We start from the raw sequence: 20,907 nt of genomic DNA on the forward strand, positions 1-20,907 counted from the left end.
ACTTGCATGTAACAATGCGTTTACTGCTGTTTGTTTACAATAAGTTTTAGTCTGTATCCAGCCAGCTTCATCCGTATACAACAGAAGATCCAAGAATTCAATTGAATTCTGGCTATGTTTGTAGGACAGTTTAATGTTTTTGTTGCTGATGTTCAATCTGTCGATGAACATCTTCAAATCATGCTCACATCCCTGCCAAATAACTTGGACGTCATCTATATACCTCGCCCACAACAACACGTTCTCTATACTTTCAATGGGATTGAGAAAGAAAATTTCTCTTTCCCACAGTGACAGGAATAAATTGGCATATGAGGGGGCAAAAGCTGCAGCATAGCCGTTCCCTGGAGCTGTGGGAATATGGTCTCCTTGAAAAGAAAGAAATTGTGGGTCAAGGTAAATTCCAAACAAGTCAGGAGAAATTGCCTAAGGTTGGATGGATAAGTAGACATAGATAGAAAGACGTCCACTGCCTCCATACCATCAGAATGTTTTATAGAGGTATAAAGCGATTTAACATCCATGGTAATAAACCACATATTATCCTCCATTTGAATATTGTTGACTTTATTCAATACATCCATTGTATCTTTCAAATAAGACAGCAGTGTTTCCACCAACGGTTTTAAATGGAAATCCAAAAACTTACACAGAGGTTCACAAAGATTGCCATTACCAGATATAATTGGAAGGCCTGGTGGAGTCTTGCTGTTTTTATGCACTTTCGGCAGCATATAGAAACATGGAGTTCTTGGAAAATCCACATACAAAAAAATCACGTTCTTTAGAAATTATGCTAGTAGAAAGAGCAGTATCCAAAATACTCATCAATTGACTTTGGTAAGCAATGGAGGGATTAAATGTGAGTCGCTTATAGCACTCGCTGTTCCGTAATTGGTGGAATGCCTCTTGTTCATAGAGGTTATTCGGCCATACGACCACATTCCCTCCTTTATCAGCCTGTTTAAAGACTACTCCCTTGGCACTCAATGCCTTCCTCTTTGCAAACGTAAGATTATCATTTCTGGGTTTCACTGGAATTCTCTTTAACTCCTCAGACACAAGTTTCACAAAAATCTCAATTACTGGATACATATTTAATGGAGGAACTTTTTGCGATTTAGTTTTGTATATATTCACCTCCTTACCTGTGGGTTCCACGGTAACTGATGATCCCTGTAGTTCTTCCAATATCTGTATAGCCTCCTCTTCCTGAGCAGTCCAAGTGTCATTTAATCGATCAGTACTGTGAAAACATTTTTTAAAAATTAATTTCCTGGCAAACAAATTCAAATCTTTGACGGCCGTAAAAATATCAAAGGAGGGGGCAGGGGAAAAATTCAGGCCCAATGACAAAACCTCTTTCTGTACAGGTGTTAAAACAATATCAGAAAGATTAATTACCTGCAATTTGTTTACACCTGGCCCCACACCTTGATTCCTTCTTTTTTCATTCTTGGATAATTTCCAGCTTTTCGTTTATTTCTTCTGAAATCTTCATATTGCCTTCTCCTAAAGGAATCAATTCTGGTTTCACTGGAAAATTTTTTATGTTTTTGTTTTTAGGTTTTTAATAGCTGTACACTTATTTATGACCCCATCTATCTATTATATGGCTTAATCTTGAAGATTCGCATACTTTGAAAGTCAACTCCTGGATCCTATTTATAATAAATGTTCTTTTTTTTTTAGTATGGTTGTATTTTATATACCCTCTTTTTGATTAGTGTAAGATCTTTTATGTTTTGGTATATGTTACTTATTTGGACTCTCCAATCATACTCTTGGTCCACCATTTTGGTGCGCCGACAGCCCGCCAGCAGGGTTCCGTATAGAACATCATTTTGCTCAATTTTCACTTATGTTCACAATTTTCCTCTGAATTGTTTCAGGGCATTTTTCCCATTTTTATTTTTTTACACTGTTTGACTTAGAGGGTGATTAAATTTCACTTTTGTTATTTTCTTTATATAATTTTAATTCACAGATAAATTTTGTTATGTGTATGTATATGTATATATGTTTTTGTGTATGTATGGGTATGTATGTGTGGAAGTATGAGTATATGTGTGTGTATGTGTTACGGATCTGGGTGGTGGAACCTCTGTGCTGCGGTGCAAGGAGGGACCAGAGGGGCGTGACTAAGTATCTACTTGGCCTGACCAAGGTCGCACGGCGGCTCAGTCGACTCTGTGAACCAGGGAGGGACCGAGCAGAAGGACTAGGTGCCACTCTGGGACCGACCTTGTATGAGAGCAGGTGACTCCCACGGGTCTGAAGGCAGGGGCAGACCGGTACAGCGGAAGAGCATGGCAGGCAGGCTGACGGGTGATCTGGGTAGGCAGGCAGACTGATTCGGCCGGTAGCCGGACAGGAGCTCCGGGCAGGCAAGCTGGTGGGTACAACAGGTAACAGGCAGGTGCTTCCAGGCAAGTAGGCTGGCGGGCACGGCAGGTAACAGGCAGGTGCTTCCAGGTAAGCAGGCAGGCAAAGCCCATAGACAGACTGGTGGACTGGACTGTAGGCAGACTGTCGGGCTGGTGACAGGCAGGTGCTTCCAGGCAAGCAAGCTGGCGGACACGGCAGATAACAGGCAGGTGCTTCCAGGTAAGCAGGCGGGCAGAGCTCAAAGACAGACTGGCGGACTGGACTGTAGGCAGACTGTAGGGCTGGGAAGTAGTCAAACTGGCGGACTGGACTGAAGAACAGACTGGCAGACAGGACTGACTTGCAGAGGACCTGAGGGCTGAAGCAAAGTAAGAGTAACAGAGCAACAACCTTGCACGAGTACCTCCATATTGGAGGAGGTGCTTTAAATAGGGAAAGTCCTCCGGCCATTGGCCGGGGACATTTTAGGATGGCGCGCACGGCCCCTTTAAGAGGGAGGGAGCACACATGTGCACCCTAAGCACCGTGCCAGGGAAGCTGCGTGCACCAGCAGCAGCAGCAGAGAGGCCAGAAGACGCCGGAGCAGTAGCTCGGCAGTAAGAGGGACGGCGTCTCTGCCTGGCAGGGGGCAGAGATGCCGATGCTACAGTACCCCCCCCCCCCTTTATGCCCCCTCTTTTTTAGGCCTGCAAGAAATTCTTTAAGAAGAAGGGGGGCGTGGATGTTCTCCCTGGGTTCCCAAGTTCTCTCCTCTGGGCCAAACCCCTTCCAATTCACCAGAAAAAAGGTTTTTCCTCATACCCTCTTGGTGGCCAGAATGTTCTCTACCTCATAGACGTCCTCAGCGGAGACCGGAGCTGGGAAGGTAACTGGATTGTCGGAAAAAGAATTAAGCACAACTGGTTTGAGGAGAGATACGTGGAAGGAGTTTGGAATCCGTAAGGTGGCCGGGAGTTTTAGCTTGTAAGCCACAGGATTAATTTGCTTGAGAACCTCAAACGGGCCAATGAACCGCAGACCCAACTTATACGATGGTATTATGAGCCGAACATGTTTGGAGGACAGCCAGACCCTGTCTCCCGGACGGAATTGAGGCGGATCCAGACGTCTCTTATCGGCATGTTTCTTCATCCGCTCAGAGGACAGAAGAAGTGTGGATCTAGTGTTCTCCCAAACAGTAGAAAATTCGCTGACCAGAGGCTCCGCGGCAGGATTGTCCACAGAAGCGGAGACGGGAAATGGAATCCGGGGGTGTTGGCCGTAGACCACAAAGAACGGGTATTTGGAAGAAGACTCATTCTCATGGTTGTTATAGGAGAACTCGGCCCAGGGCAGGAGCTCAACCCAATCGTTATGGTGAGCAGTGAGGAAATGCCGGAGAAAGCTGGTGAGGACCTGGTTGATACGTTTCACTTGACCATTGGACTGGGGATGATAAGCAGAGGAGAAGTCCAGAGTGACATCCAGCAGCTTACACGTAGCTCTCCAGAAGCGCAAAGTAAACTGAACCCCGCGATCAGACACAATGTGGAGGGGAAGGCCGTGGAGACGAAAGATGTGATGGATAAAGTCCTTAGCCAGCTCAGATGTGAACGGGAGACTAGGCAGAGGGATGAAGTGGGCCATTTTAGAAAAGCGGTCAGCGACCACCCAAATGACAGTACAACCGGCAGAAACAGGGAGATCCGTAATAAAGTCCATAGCTATGTGTTGCCACGGGGCGGAAGGTACAGATAAAGGCAGGAGACGGCCGGCGGGAAGATGCCTGGGAACTTTGTTTCGGGCACAGGAGGAACAAGCCTTGACGAAATCCGCAGTTAACCTGATCAATATGTCCCATGAGGATACCCACGTCCAGAGAGAAAGAGAGGCGCAGGAGATGGGAGCGGTCCGGGAGGAGAAATGAGGGATGAAGAGGCGGTAATAATTTGCGAAGCCCAGGAATCGCTGAATCGCCTTCAACCCATCCAGTCAGGGCCATTTTAAGATGGCAGAAACCTTCTCGGGATCAATCCGAAGACCAGTCTCGGAGATAATATATCCCAGGAACGGAAGGGAAGTCTGCTCAAAGAGACATTTCTCAAATTTAGCGTAGAGACGATTCTGCCGGAGCCTAAGCAGAACCTGACGAACATTCTTCCGGTCTGTGGGCAGATCCGGAGAGAAGACCAGGATATCGTCCAGGTACACCACAATGCAAGAATACAAGAGATCTCAGAAGATGTCATTAACCAGCTCCTGGAAGACAGCTGGAGCATTACAGAGACCAAAGGGCATCACGCGGTATTCATAGTGACCGTCCCGGGTGTTGAATGCCGTCTTCCATTCGTCTCCCTGGTGGATCCGGACCAAATTGTACGCCCCACGAAGATCGAGCTTGATGAAGATCTTCGCGCCTTTTAGGCGGTCGAACAGCTCCGAGATGAGAGGCAGGGGGTACTTATTCTTGATGTTAATCTGGTTTAGGCCCCTGTAGTCGATACACGGCCAAAGTGAGCCGTCTTTCTTTTTAACAAAGAAGAATCCTGCTCCAGCCGGGGAAGAAGATTTCTGAATGAATCCCCTAGCAAGATTCTCATCAATGTACTCAGACATGGTCCGGGTCTCAGCCAGCGACACAGGAGTAGATTCGCCCGCGGGAAGGAGAAGCACCGGGTACCAGGTCGATTGGGCAATCATAGGGCCTATGGGGTGGTAGAGTTTCAGCCTCCTTCTTGTCAAAGACGTCCGCATAGGACCAGTAGGGTGCTGGCAGACCAGGTAGATTAGCCCGAGAAGACGGAGGTCGAGCCGGACGAACCGGAACCAGGCAGGTCTCATGGCAATCCTGCCCCCAATGGAGCACCTCACCAGATCGCCAATTCAGGACGGGTTAATGACTCTGTAGCCAGGGTAGACCTAGCAATAGGGAGTGAGAGAGTCCGGATAGCACATGAAAGGAGATCCTCTCCGAGTGCAGCATTCCCACCTGCAGGGTCACTGGTTCTGTGACGAGCAAGATGGTCTTCGGAAGGAGTCTCCCATCCACCAAAGCAACTGCCAATGGTTCAGCCTGACGTTTGGTAGGAATTAGTGATGAGCGAGTATGTTTTGTTAACCCTTTCGCCGAGTGTACTCGGCCGAGCACCGAGTATTTACAGCTTCTCGGTGAAATGTTTGAATCACTCCCGTGTGCATGATTTGCGACTTTTTGGCTGCTTTGATACATGTGAGGAATGTCTGCTTCTTACACATTCCTCACATGTATTAAAACTGTCAAACTGTCGCAAATCATGCACATGGGAGTGATTTAAAGATATCACAGAGCACGCTATAAATACTTGGTGCTCGGCCGAGCATACTCGGCGAAAGGGTTAACAAAACATACTCGCTCATCACTAGTAGGAATCTGATACCGCTCCACAAGGGCCTGAGAAATGAGATTCCCAGTGGCTCCGGAATCCAGGTGGGCGGTCTCAAAGAAGCGGATCTCACCACTGGAAATAGAAACCGATAGAGTCAAGGATGGAGAGGATTTACTCTTGTTTAGGATGACCTCTCCGAGCGGTCCTAGACACTGGAGTTTCCTGGCTTCACCGGACAGGAACGGATCAGATGCTCCTTACTGCCACAATAGAAGCAACTCCCCTCGGCTCGGCGTGTTTCTTGGCGAGACTTAACCATCTTGGTCTGGTCAACTTACATGGGTTCAGGCAAGCGTGACCGGGGAATTGCTGGTTGGGAGGCAGGTTTCTGGAATACAGGAGCAAGACGAGGAAATATTCTCTCTCGGGTAGTATCCTTAACTCGTTCCAGGAAACGGATGTCAATCCGGGTAGCCAGTGACACCAGGGTGGAAGGGATGTCACAACCGGCTAGCTCATCCTTGATCCGTCTGGAAAGACCCTCCCAGAAGGTGGACACCAGGGCCTCATTGTTCCAGTCAAGCTCAGATGCGAGGGTACGGAACTGTATGGCATACTGGCCCACGGTGAGACTCCCTTGGCGGAGACAGAGAAGAGAGGAGGCAGTAGAAGTCTTTCGTCCTGGCTCATCAAAGACCTTCCGGAAGGCAGTGAGGAAAGCCGGAAGATCGGACACCAGGGGATCCCCTCTCTCCCATAGAGGGTTTAGCCATGCCAATGTTTCCCCGGTGAGGTGAGACATGATGAACGCCACCTTGGCCAGGTCGGAGGGGAACTGGTGTGCCAGGAGCTCAAAGTGCAGAGTGCACTGGTTCAGGAAGCCCCAACACAAGACGGGGTCACCACCAAAACGTGGGGGCGCAGAGAGCCAGGGTACAGGACCGGGTGCCATAGCGCCAGTGGGTTGAGGTGCCTCCGGAGCGGGTGCCGCTCGGCTGGAGATGGACACAGACAGGGTGGACAGCATGTCCAGGCGGGAGTTGACAGTCCGCAGGTAGGACCAGATAGTCTCCTGTTGGGACCTCTGACGTGAGACCTCCTGGTACAGGTCAGAGAGCGAAGGAGCCTGGGGGCCTGGGGGCCACCGGGTTCCATGGCCCGTGCAAACTGTTACGGATCTGGGTGGTGGAACCTCTGTGCTGCGGTGCAAGGAGGGACCAGAGGAGCGTAACTAAGTATCTACTCGGCCTGACCAAGGTCACACGGTGGCTCAGTCGACTCCGTGAACCAGGGAGGGACCGAGCAGAGTGACCAGGTGCCACTCTGGGACCGACCTTGTATGAGAGCAGGTGACTCCCACGGGTCTGAAGGCAGGGGCAGACCGGTACAGCGGAAGAACACGGCAGGCAGGCTGACGGGTGGTCCGGGTAGGCAAGCAGACTGATTCGGCCGGTAGCCGGACAGGAGCTCTGGGTAGGCAAGCTGGCAGGTACAACAGGTAACAGGCAGGTGCTTCCAGGCAAGCAGGCTAGCGGTCACAGCCGGTAACAGGCAGGTGCTTCCAGGTAAGCAGGCGGGCAAAGCCCATAGACAGACTGGCAGACTGAACTGTGATTTATGTGTGATTTATTTAAATAAACATTAGTTACCTGTTTTATATAACTATCATCACTAGACATTTTAATATTTTCACAGCACTATGCATTTTAGATATATATATATATATATTATGTGTCCTGTGTGTGAATAAAGACATAATGTTTATTGGTCATGCCACTTGATACCCATTACTGCAATATTTCATGCTTTTTTTATTTTGTTGTTGTTTTTAATTATGTATGAAATAAAAAGTTGTTAAATTTAAAAAAAAACTCAGTTTGGTTATATTGGTTTTCTTGTTGAATTGGAGAGGTTATTATAGATTTGGCCTATTTATTGTTGTCTAATAAATAATGTAATAATGTAAAAAAATAAACATATTTGGTAAAAGTCTGACCTATTAAAATATGGAATTAATAAATTTATTAATTAATCCAACTGGTAAATTGCACAAAGCGAAAAAAAATCAAAACTGCAGAATTTGTTTTTTTTTGGTCAACTCATCTCCCTAAATAACTTAATAATAAAAAATCAAAGAACCCTATATGCACACAATTGATATCAATAAAAATATCAGCTTGCCTTGCAAAAAATAAGCTCTCAATCAGCCTCATCATGAGAAAAATAAAAATGGAACATGGCAGCACATAGGAAAACATTTTTTTTACAATATAATTTCATCACATAGATAGAAAAAAATCAATGCATGTTGATACCATCGTAATGAGAATGACCTGGACTTGGACAATCATGTTTCCAGGTCTTTTTTACCACACAGTGAATTTCAATAAAAGCTAAACCCAAAAAGCGTTGGCGGAATCACATTTGTTTCACTATTTTATACCGCTATTTTTCCACTTTTTCGGTACATTAAATGATAAAATGAATGGTGTCATTCAAAACTGCAACTCATTCCACAAAAAAGCAAGCCCTCATAGAGTGATGTCAATGGAAAAGAAAAAAATAGGAATTTTGGAAGAGGAAGAAAAAACAGAAGCGCAAAATTGAAAAGTTCCCTGGTGCTTAAAGGGTTAAAAAGTGAGCTTCGTCGAATATTAATCCTGGGTATAGAAGGCTTCCCGTGCAGTTTTTATACATTTGATGCATGTAAACCTACAGTTATATGAAAAAGTTTGGGCACCCCTATTAATCTTAAGCTTAATGTTTTCTTAAAATTGGTGTTTTTGCAACAGCTATTTCAGTTTGATATATGTAATAACTGTTGGACACAGTAATGTTTCTGCCTTGAAATGAGGTTTACTATACTAACAGAAAATGTGCAATCTGCATTCAAACAAAATTTGACAGGTGCATAAGTATGGGCACCCTTATCATTTTCTTGTTTTAAATACTCCTACCTACTTTTTACTGACTTATTAAAGCACTTTTTTTTGGTTTTGTAACCTCATTGAACTTTGAACTTCATAGCCAGGTGTATGCAATCATGAGAAAAGCTACTTAAAGTGGCCACTTGCAAGTTGTTCTCCTGTTTGAATCTCCTCTGAAGAGTGGCATCATGGGCTCCTCAAAACAACTGTCAAATGATCCGAAAACAAAGATTATTCAACATAGTTGTTCAGGGGAAGGATACAAAAAGCTGTCTCAGAGATTTAACCTGTCAGTTTCCACTGTGAGGAACATAGTAAGGAAATGGAAGAACACAGGGACAGTTCTTGTTAAGGCCAGAAGTGGCAGGCCAAGAAAAACATCAGAAAGGCAGAGAAGAAGAATGGTGAGATCAGTCAAGGACAATCCTCAGACCACCTCCAGAGAGCTGCAGCATCAACTTGCTGCAGATGGTGTCACTGTGCATCGGTCAACTATACAACGCACTTTGCACAAGGAGAAGCTGTATGGGAGAGTGATGCAAAAGAAGCCGTTTCTGCAAGCACGCCACAAACAGAGTCGGCTGAGGTATGCAAAAGCACATTTGGAGAAGCCAATTTCTTTTTGGAAGAAGGTCCTGTGGACTGATGAAACCAAGATTGAGTTGTTTGGTCATACAAAAAGGCGTTATGCATGGCGCCAAAAAAACACAGCATTCCAAGAAAAACACTTGCTACCCACCGTAAAATTTGGTGGAGGTTCCATTATGCTTTGGGGCTGTGTGGCCAATGCCGGCACCGGGAATCTTGTTAAAGTTGAGGGACGCATGTATTCCACTGAGTATCAGCAGATTCTTGACAATAATGTTCAAGAATCAGTGATAAAGTTGAAGTTACGCAGGGGATGGATCTTTCAGCAAGACAATGATCCAAAACACCGCTCCAAATCTACTCAGGCATTCATGCAGAGGAACAATTACAATGTTCTGGAATGGCCATCCCAGTCCCCAGACCTGAATATCATTGAACATCTGTGGGATCATTTGAAGAGGGCTGTCCATGCTTGGCGACCATCAAACTTAGCTGAACTGGAATTGTTTTGTAAAGAGGAATGGTCAAAAATACCTTCATCCAGGATCCAGGAACTCATTAAAAGCTACAGAAACCGACTAGAGGCTGTTATTTTTGCAAAAGGAGGATCTACTAAATATTAATGTCACTTTTCTGGTGAGGTGCCCATACTTATGCACCTGTCAAATTTTGTTTGAATGCAGATTGCACATTTTCTGTTAGTACAATAAACCTCATTTCAAGGCAGAAACATTACTGTGTCCAACAGTTATTACATATATCAAACTGAAATAGCTGTTGCAAAAACACCAATTTTAAGAAAACATTAAGCTTAAGATTAATAGGGGTGCCCAAACTTTTTCATATAACTGTATATTGATATCAATTTTATTCATCAGAGAACATTTACAAGTATTTATTTGTGTGCTTAGATTTTTTTTTATGATTTTTTTTCTCTATTAGACTGAATTGTCAGATGTGGGTGAAACAGTATGCGAACAAATCATGAACAAATTACTTGATTAACACATAATACATTTGCAGGTAGAAAACAGCGAGCAAAATAATACGCTGTAATAATCAAAAAATAGATTACTATTCCCACAGTGCACAAATATGCATTTATTTGCTTAGAAACCTATTCAGGCAGGGCCTTCCTTTTACACTAGTTGTTATTTTTACCATTTTATCTTTCAGTATTAAAAAGCAGAAACTAAACTACAGTATGGTGAGGGCACATTATTGTTAGTGTATGAGGTCTGCAATACCAGTGCTCCCGATGATAGAAGATATCAGTGGCCAATTTCAGTTCACGTTCTTCTGGTATTATAATATTATAATTATAATTATTATTATAATATTGAACTGATTATTATTGAGTTGTGGAATCGCAGCTTCACATCGCTTTCATCTGGTTGTCTGGTGAATAGGCAGAATTTGGCATGTTGAGATTGCATTACTGCTGAAAGTGATAATCTGCTACGTTTTCCAGTGCCAGACAATGCATGAGATTGTCAGACATGTCATCCCCGAATGTGAAATATACTCAATTAACGGGAGCAGCTGGTTTGCGATGTGCGGTAGGTCATTTATGCTGCGTTAAAATGTGCAACATCACCCCACACACACACTAGGAAATCAGTGTTTGAGTGGGTTCACACCAGCGTAATCTTGGTTCAAGCGCTGTCCATGGGAGATAACAGGGAGATGATGGACATCTTAGGAGACTATCATTTTACTAGAGACAACAATACAATTGAAAAGTTTAAAAAAAAGTGTTTTAAGAATATTAAAAACTAGTGATGAGCGAGCACTAAAATGCTCGGGTGCTCGAAGCTCGGGTCGAGCACATTGGAATACTCGGGTGCTCGACCCGAGCAACGAGCCCAATGTAAGTCTATGGGAAACTTGAGCATTTTTCTGGTGGTCCCCCCCGGCGGTCTGCAGAAGGTCAAAAATTGCCCAAATCGATGGGAACAGTGCTCAATTAAACGTCAGGCAGGCAGAATATACAGGCAGACAGGCAGTCAGGGTATATAGGAGGGTGCATGAAAAACATAGCAGGGCACTTGGTACACACTAGTGCCCTCCGATCTTCATGCACCCATCTCTTTGAAAAAGCCGGCCAGCAATTCATCAGCGGCATACACCGGTACCCGACAATTTAGAACAGAAAGAATAAAGCATCACACATAGATTAGATAGAAACATGTCAGTCACATATATAATAAGTACAGTGATAGTGTTGATTACTGTACTTGTCATTTAGTGTTAAAATAAAGGATTTATTTAAAAAAAAATTGGCGTGGGGTTTCCTGTAATTTTAGTCTCTAGCGGAGGTTAAGCAGACGGCTGGGGCAGATGTTTGAAGCCTGGGAAGGGGGTAATACCCACGGAGCTTCCCAGGCTACTAATATCAGCCCCGAGCTGAATGCCTAGCCTTTACCAGCTATTAAAATGGGGGACCCCCCAAAAAAATGACATGGGGTCCCCCCTATTTTAATAGCTAGCAAAGGCTAGGCAGACAGCTGTGGGCTGATATTAATAGCCCAGGAAGGGTGCCATGAATATTGGCCCCCTCCCAGGCTAGAAACACCAGCCGTCAGCCGCCCCAGAAAAGGCGCATCCATAGGATGCGCCAATTCTGGCACTTAGCCTTGCTCTTCTTACTGCCCTGTAGCGGTGGCAGTGGGGAAATAGGGTTGGGGTTGATGTTAGCTTATAATGCCAGCTGACATCAAGCCCAGGTTAGTAATGGAGAGGCGTCTATAAGACACCCCCATTACTAACCCCATAGTCAAAGTTACAAAAAAAACACAAACACCCAGAATAAAGTCCTTTAATTGAAATAAACACACAATTCTTTAATGTTCTAAATTAAACCATACTTACCATCACGCCCATTCCAGCTGAAGCCAACGATCTCCTGCAATAAAAATAAAATAATAAATCAATCTCATCCTTACCTTTCCATGGTTCTCAGGACAGCTCCAGCTCTGCTACATTCACATGACAGGCTGGATCGCAGCCGAAAGCTGCCATCCAGCTTGCCATGCCGCAACACTGAGAAGCGCAGGCATGTCTCCTGAGCGCGCCCATCCAGCTTGTCATCCTTCAGAAACACTGCAGAGCGCAACCAACACTGTCACTGTCCTTATTATATATGTGACTGACATGTATCTAATCTATGTGTGATGCTCTATTCTTTCTGTTCTACATTGTCGGGTACCGGTGTATGCCGCTGATGAATTGCCGGCTTTTCATGTTTCACTGTGAGCACTGTTCCCATTGATTTGGGCAATCACTGTAATATCACAACCACCATGGCTGTGACATTCCAGTGAGTGGCAGACAATCCCTGCATGATTGGTTCTCTAAAGAGCGCCAAATATGCAGGACGGTACTGAGATGCTCGGGCAAGTACCGAGCAGTGGCGAGCATGCTCGCTCATCACTATTAAAAACCCATAAATATTCAATTAAAAATAAAGAAATGTAAAACATAAAAGAAAAACATATTTGGTATCACCGTGTCTGTAAAAGTCTTATATGTCAATATGTAAAATTAATTAACCCAATCAGAGGAAAAAATCCAAATTGTTTTATTCAGTTGCCACAATACCTCAAAAAATGCAATATAAAGAGATCAAAACATAATATGTACTCTAAAATGGTATAAATAAAAGCACCAGCTTGCTATGCAAAAATATGTCCTCACACAGCTCCAGGGATGGAAAAATAAAAAAGTTAAGGGTTTTGGAAAATGATTTTTTTTTTACCATTTTGCTGCTCGTTTTTTTTGCCATTTTCCTTTACTTTATATGATAAAATGAATAGGGTTATTTAAAACTACAACTCATCCCACAAAAAAACAAGTCGTATGTCTATATTGACTGTAACGGGTCTGGGAGGTGGAACCTCTGAGCAACTATACAAAAAGGCAGTCCTTGTAAGGAAGCGGGTGGCTCCCAGGGAAGGTGGGCAGGTAGTCACGGCAAGTGACAGGGACAGTCTCTTGACAGGCGGATTGTCACGGCAAGTGACAGCAGGGTAAGAGTCTGTAGACGGGCAGGTGGTCACGGCAAGTGACAGCAGGGAAAGAGTCTCTAGACGGGCAGGTGGTCACAGCAAGTGAAAGCAGGGAAAGAGTCTCCAGATAGGCTAGCAGGCAGGTAGCCGGTGAGCGCTCCCAGGTGAGCGGGCAAGAGTCTCTGGACAGGCAGGTGGTCACGGCAAGTGACGACTGAGCCTCCAGGTAGGCTAGCAGGCAGGTAGCAGGTGAGCACTCCCAGGTGAGCGGGCAAGAGTCTCTGGACAGGCAGGTGGTCACGGCAAGTGACGGCTGAGCCTCCAGGTAGGCTAGCAGGCAGGTAGCAGGTGAGCGCTCCCAGGCGAGCGGGCAAGAGTCTCTGGACAGGCAGGTGGTCACAGCAAGTGACGGCTGAGCCTCCAGGTAGGCTAGCAGGCAGGTAGCAGGTGAGCGCTCCCAGGCGAGTGGGCAAGAGTCTCTGGACAGGCAGGTGGTCACGGCAAGTGACGGCAGAGCCTCCAGGTAGGCTAGCAGGCAGGTAGCAGGTGAGCGCTCCCAGGTGAGCGGGCAAGAGTCTCTGGACAGGCAGGCAGGTATCTGGCAGGTACTTCCTGGTCCGCAGGCGGACTGATCCATAGACAGACTGGCAGGTGCTGGTAGGCAGACTGTCGGACCACAGGATAGCAAGCAGGTAAGCAGATATCAGGCAGGTATCAGGCAGGTATCAGGCAGGTATCAAGCAGGAATCTGGCAGGTGACTGGCAGGTAACTGGTAACGGGACCTGAGGGCTGAAGCAGAGTTGAAAGGCTTTGCAACAACATTGCTCGGGCACCTCCATTTTGGAGGAGGTGCCTTATATATGGTGAGGTTCTCCGGCCATTGGCCGGGGACTCCTTAGGACGGCGCGCGCGGCCCCTTTAAGAGAGGGGGAGCGCGCGCGCCCTAAGCACAGAGGCCGGGAAGCAGCACGCGCTGCCAGCAGAGCGGGAGGAAGACGCCAGGCACGGAGCGGAGAGGTGAGGGGAACGGCGTCCCTGCCTAGCAGGAGGCAGGGACGCCGACGCTACATTGACAGAAAAATAAAAGAGTCATGGCTATCTCAAAAAAGGAATAAAAAAAGAAAGAAAATTAATTGCATTCTTAAAGGGTTAAAGATAATCTATCAGCAGGTTTTTGCTATGTAATCTAAGATTACAGCATGATGTAGGGGCAGAGAGCCTGATTCCAGCGATGTATGACTTACTAGACTGCTTGGTGTAGCTTTGATAGTGTTGATATATGCAACAGTTGTTGACTTCTTTGTTTGTGTCAAGGAGGACATTATGCTGATCTGACAGTAGATGGCGATGTTGTGTAAAGTTTCCTTGTTTACTGTATTCTAAAAGAAAAAAAGTCTCTCTTGTACTTTCTGCTTTTGTTCTTACTTCCTGGTGCAGTACTGAGTGACTGTGTGTTTTTTACTTTAACTCATCTTCTGAGAAGTAAAAGCTTGTTATCCCATGTAATCTGCTCTGTTAAGTTTTCTACTGCAACTGTGGGTATCCTGAAGCCTGTGGACCCAGGCACCGAGGACCCCAGGCAAGACCCTGGTGAATGCAGAAGAATTCTTCAGTACAATTCTCTCCAAACAAATAAGAAAAGTTAAAGATGACAAGTAGCACAGAGCTAAAACTCACAGTAGTTAAGCTGAATAATGAGAATTATCAGTTATGGAAGTTCAAAGTAGAAATGCTATTGTCTAAAGATGTTTTCTGGGAAGTAATCACTACAGATAGACCTGATGAGGATAATCAGACAAGGGATAAGAAAAATAGACAAGCAAGAGCCTATTAGTGGATGATGCTCAATTAATTCACATAAGGAATGAGGATACAGAAAGGGAATGTGGGAAGCACTAAGAAAGCTACATGAAAGACCCAGCTTAAATCACAAGTTATTTCTGCTAAGAAAGCTTTGCAGTATGAGACTAAGTGCAGACAATGACATGCAGAATCATATATTCTCTATTATGGAAGTGATATCACAGTTGAGATTAATTGGTGAAGATATTAAGGAAAGCCATGTAGCAGAAATATTATTGTGCAGTTTACCGGATTCATATACTGCTTTGATAAATGCACTAGAGACAAGACCTGAAACAGACATTACATTAGCGTTTGTGAAGACCAGACTCATAGATGAATATCAAAGAAGGAAAGAACAAACAAATGATTCTTCTACTGAAAAAGATAATGTAAATGCTCTTAAAGCTACAGAATCAAAAAGACCCTATAATAAAGAGACAAGAGAATGTTTCAGATGTAAGAAAAAAGGACATTTAAAGAAAGACTGTACTATATGGAAAGCAGAACAACAGAAATTACATCATAAAGAGAATACACAGAAGGTGAAAAACACAATTTCTGATTCATGTGAAAATAATTGGAATGGCACATTTAAAGTGACTGATAAGAAATCATCGTTGGGTTGGTTTATTAACTCAGGAGCAACAATCACATGACAATGACAATGACATGACAATCACATGACAAGTAATAAAAATTTCTTTACTGAACTTAATTTAAATAAGAAGGGAACGATTTATCTTGCAGATGGAAGCAAAATAACTGCAAAAGTTGTTGGACATGGAATGCTAAACTGTTCTAACAAGTTTGGGCATGATTCAAAAATACTTGTACAGGATGTGTTATATGTTCCAGGATTAGAAGGAGGATTGTTATCTGTAAAACAGCTAAAGGACTTACTGTAAAATGCAAAGATGATGAGTGTACATACAATGCTAGCCGGAAACAAGGTAATAACCAATGTCAAGGCAGATGAAAAATTATATCATCTAGACACATTAAAAGAACAGATGAAGTTGTGTACACATGAACACAAGAATTGTATTCACATGTGGCATAGACATCCTGAAAGTATATGAAGCTACAAAGGAAATAATTGACAAAGGATCTATTGATATCTGATTGTTCAATTACTGTAAGATGTGAATGTTGTATAAAATCCAAAGCCGCAAGGATATCTATTCCTTAAGAAAGTGAAACGAAAAGCACAAGACCACTTGATTTGATGAATACTGACGTATGTGGACCCATGAAACTGACTACAGGAGGCAATAGATATATGGTGACTTTTATAGATGACTACTCAAGATACACAGTCACATACTTGATCAAGAACAAAAGCGAAGTTTTCAATAAACTAGTAGACTACGTGACAAAGTCGAATAACAAGTTTCAGAAGAAGTCAATTGTCATTAGAAGTGATAATGGAGGTGAATTCACAGGACACCAAATAGAAAACTACTTAAGAAAAAATGGTATAGAGCATCAAAAAACTGTTCCATTGTATTGCTAATAAAAATATGGATATCTTATAGCCTACATATTGTAACATATTGTTTATATGCTTTGATAAAGTGTGGTCATTAGACCAAGTGTGGAATATATTGCAATATACTGCAGTGTAATATCATTGATCATTGATCATACTCTGATACTGATAAAGTAGTTCTTTCACATGAACTGTCCTTGATGCATGCTATCCACAAAGTGTTTGCTAGGTGTCAATGCAGTAAGACAATGTTAATTGTTCTATGGTCTATGAAGTTGTGTGTTTCAAAGATTCATTATCCTGATTTGTACACAAGTGACCAGTGTTATATTTGCTTTGACAAATAGTGTTATTGTAACCAAAATACTGATTCAGATAATGTGTGTACACTAACCATTATGTTCCACGAGAAATACACAGATCTATTGTCTAAAACAATGTTTATGGGTAAACTTCTCGAGATTACAGAACCTGGCCAATTCTGTATTATCGACGAATCATACTTATAAACATTAACCAGCTTTATGCTTCCATTGTCTAAACCTTATAAAAGTCACTGCAATCATGATACAGACAGAAGCTTTCTTGTGTAGCCTTCTCAGGGGTTCTCTGTCAATTAGACAGGTGATGCTCATAAACTCCTAGATGAAGAAGCCATAAGTTATACCTGCACTGATGTGTAGTGTTGTATGTACCTGCCCATGCAGTGTTGTGAAGACTTCCAGGGGTCTCTCTGTCTTGGTGAAATTGCTTCTCTGATGTTCCAGACGGATGATGTTTAAAAGCTCCTTGGTGACGAAGTGAGTATATATATATATATGTACTTAACCTTTGTATTATAACATATACAAAAGTGTATGCAATATCTTCATATCATACTATTCCGTTAATTATGTATTTTACCTTTTAAATCAACTATTATAAATAAAATTGCGTTATATCGCAAAGGGTTGCCTTCTTTAAAGCCGTATCCGAACCTTAGTGTTAAAAACTTGGCATAACATCCATACACACCTGAACAAAATGGAGCAGCAGAAAGGAAAAACAGAACTCTGACTGAAATGATAAGGTGTATGCTGACAGATTCCAAACTGTCAGAGAAATATTGGTGTGAAGCAGCAATGACAGCTACATATCTACAGAACCGACTTTTTTCAAGAAATAAAACCTAAAAAAAAAACATATGAACTGTGGCAAGGTATGAAACCAAGTGTAAATCATTTAAGAGTTTTTGGTTGTAAAGTTTTTGCATTCTTTCCAACAGAAAAGAGTTCCAAACTTCAAAATAGGTCCATGGAAGGAATATTTGTTGGATATAGTGAAAATTGCAAAGGATATAGAATCCTAGATCTCAAAACAGACAGAGTTATGGTGAGTAACAGTGTGACATTCATTGAGGATCTAAATGAAGACACTATAATTTCACTGGAAACAAAAATTGAGAAAAACAGCAATGATATAGCTGAAGGAATATCTGATGAAAAGGAAGTTGAAATTAATTAAAAAACAGAATACTGAAAGTGAAGAGATACAACTACAAACAGACACAGAACCAAGACGTTCAATAAGAGAAAACAAAGGAAAACCACCAATACGCCTTTCATACAAGGCAAGTACAAGTAAAATTTATGAGCCTACCTCTTGGGAAGCCATATCTCGATTCCTGAAGAAGAAGCCAATAAATGGATAGAGGCAACAGAAATAGAAATAAAATCCATGCATGACTCAAAAACATGGACACTAACAGGATTACCAGAAGGAAGAAAAGCTATAGGATGTAAATGGGTTATTAAAGTAAAGTACCCAACAGATGGCACAGCTGAACGATACCGAGCAAGACTCGTAGCTAAAGGTTATTCTCAAAAATATGGAGAAGACTATGATGAAACATTTTCTCCAACATGTCAAACATACTACAGTAAGAACTTTGTTTGCAGTTGCAGCAATGAAACAAATGGAACTGAAACATCTGGATGTAAATCCAGCATTTTTGAATGGAAGTTTAACAGAAGATATTTGCATGGAACAACCTCCAGGATTCAATGATGAAAGTAACCCAAACATGGTTTGCAAATTACAGAAAAGTATATACGGTTTAAAACAAGCTGTTAAAGCGTGGAATGATAAAATCACGGAGGTGCTCACAAATGAACAATTTAAAAGAGGCAAAGCTGATCCTTGCCTGTACACAAAAAGACTAATGGACAGATGGATCTATGTACTCATATATGTTGATGACATTTTAGTTTGTTTTGAAAAAGAAAGGGATAAAGAGGACATAGTAAAAATCCAGAATCAACATTTCGAGATCAAAGACTTGGGAAATGTGAAACAGTACTTCAGAATACAGATAGAAAGAGAAGAAGATGGAAGCTTCCTACTTAATCAAAATCACATGATTCAAGACATAATCGAAACATTTGGATTGAAGGATGCAAAACCAGCAAAGTCTCCAATGGAAACTAATTATCTTAAAGAGATGAGTAGTGAGAAAAATGTGTTACCAAATAATGAAGAGTACAGAATGGCAATAGGAAAATTACTGTATCTAGCGACTGTTACAAGGCCACACATTGCAGCAGCAGTAGTAATTCTGAGTAGAAAAGTGTCCAAGCCAAATAAAGCAGATTGGAATGCTGTGAAGAGAGTAATATGTTATTTGAAAGGAACCAGCAATGTTAAACTGAAACTGCCTACAAGTGATAAATGCATTTTAACTGGATACGTTGATGCAGATTGGGCTAGAGATCCAACTGACAGAAAATCTACTAGTGGCTATCTTTTCTTTCTCTAAGGTGGACTAATTAGTTGGACTAGTAAAAAACAATCAATAGTAACGCTGTCGTCAACAGAAGCAGAATATGTTGCAGCAGCACATGCGAGTCAAGAAGTTCTATTGTTAAGACAATTACTAACAGACCTAGGACAAGCACAGTTGGAACCAACAAAAGTAAATGAAGACAATCAGGGATACCTTGTTCTTGCTCAGATGGAAAGAATTAACCCAAGAACCAAGCACATTGAGGTGAAGTATCTCTTGTTTCTTGAGGGACCATCAGGAACAAGGAATTCTGAAATTAGAATATTGTCCAACTTAAGATATGACAGCAGACATTTTCACAAAGGCATTGCATGCTGAAAAACATCAGAGACTAATGAAGAAATTAGGTTTGACTGAATAAGTCCTTACTGTTGAGAAAGGGTGTTGGTATATGCAACAGTTGTGGACTTCTTCGTTTGTGTGAAGGAGGACTTTAAGCTGAACTGACAGTAGATGGTGATGTTGTGTAAAATTTCCTTGTTTAATGTATTGCAAAAGAAAAAAAAGTCTCTCTTGTACTTTCTGTTTTTGTTCTTACTTCCTGGTGCAGTACTGAGTGTTTTTTCCTTAACCTCATGTTCTGAGAAGTAAAAGCTTGTTATCCCATGTAATCTGCTCTGTGAAGTTTTCTACTGCAACTGTGGGTATCCAGAAGCTGTGTAATAGTGATGAGCGAGCATACTTGCAAGTACTCGGTACTCGCCCGAGCATCTCAGTACTCGAGATGCTGGAAGCTCGCCGAGTACTTGCGAGTTGCTCGGGCAGATGCTTGGGTCCCCTCCCTGCATGTTTGCGCTCTTTAGAGCTCCAATCAACATGCAGGGATTGCCTGCCACTCATTGTAATGCCGCAGCCATGTTGGTTGTGGCATTAGAGTGAATGGCTGGCCGCGCAACGTTATCAGGTCTATATCACACCTGGCGCCGCTGTGCTCATCACAGTCTCTCCGGAATCAGGCAGAGTAGGGAGAGGTGCTGCTGAGCTAGGGAGAGATTTGGTTGTGTATTAGGTAGTATAGGGAGAAAACCCGCACATTACACATATCCATCTTAACAAACAGTCCTTCTGAGGACTAATCCATCTGCAGAGATATCAGGCAGGCAGTTTATATAGGCAGGAAGTGTATATAGCAGACTGCAGTGCATATAGCACAAGAGGCTCCATTCCAGTTCTTCCTTCTGCTGCTGTTAGATATTTCTAGACAAAGGCCCAGGTCTCAGGGGCCAGGAATACTTTTTTTTGGCTCTTAATCCTCATTATTTGTTTAAAAAGCAATCCAGAGAGCACAGTTTATCTGCGCCATTTGCTTGTTGGCACTGCAGAATACAGCCAGGTCCTTTGCATATTACAAAAATGCAGCTATTTAAAACTGTGTTTTTTCCATCACACGTATCACATATACGTTGTCAGAAAATACTGCCATTTTTGGCCTCCATTCAAATTTTTTTTCACTGTGTCAGCAAAGTTTTTGACACCGGTTTGCTGTTCAAAATAGTT

Source organism: Phyllobates terribilis, unplaced genomic scaffold (assembly GCF_046119375.1).
Source record: "Phyllobates terribilis strain yellow unplaced genomic scaffold, ASM4611937v1 Scaffold_1__5_contigs__length_1240528914, whole genome shotgun sequence".
NCBI classification, from domain to species: Eukaryota; Metazoa; Chordata; class Amphibia; order Anura; family Dendrobatidae; genus Phyllobates; species Phyllobates terribilis.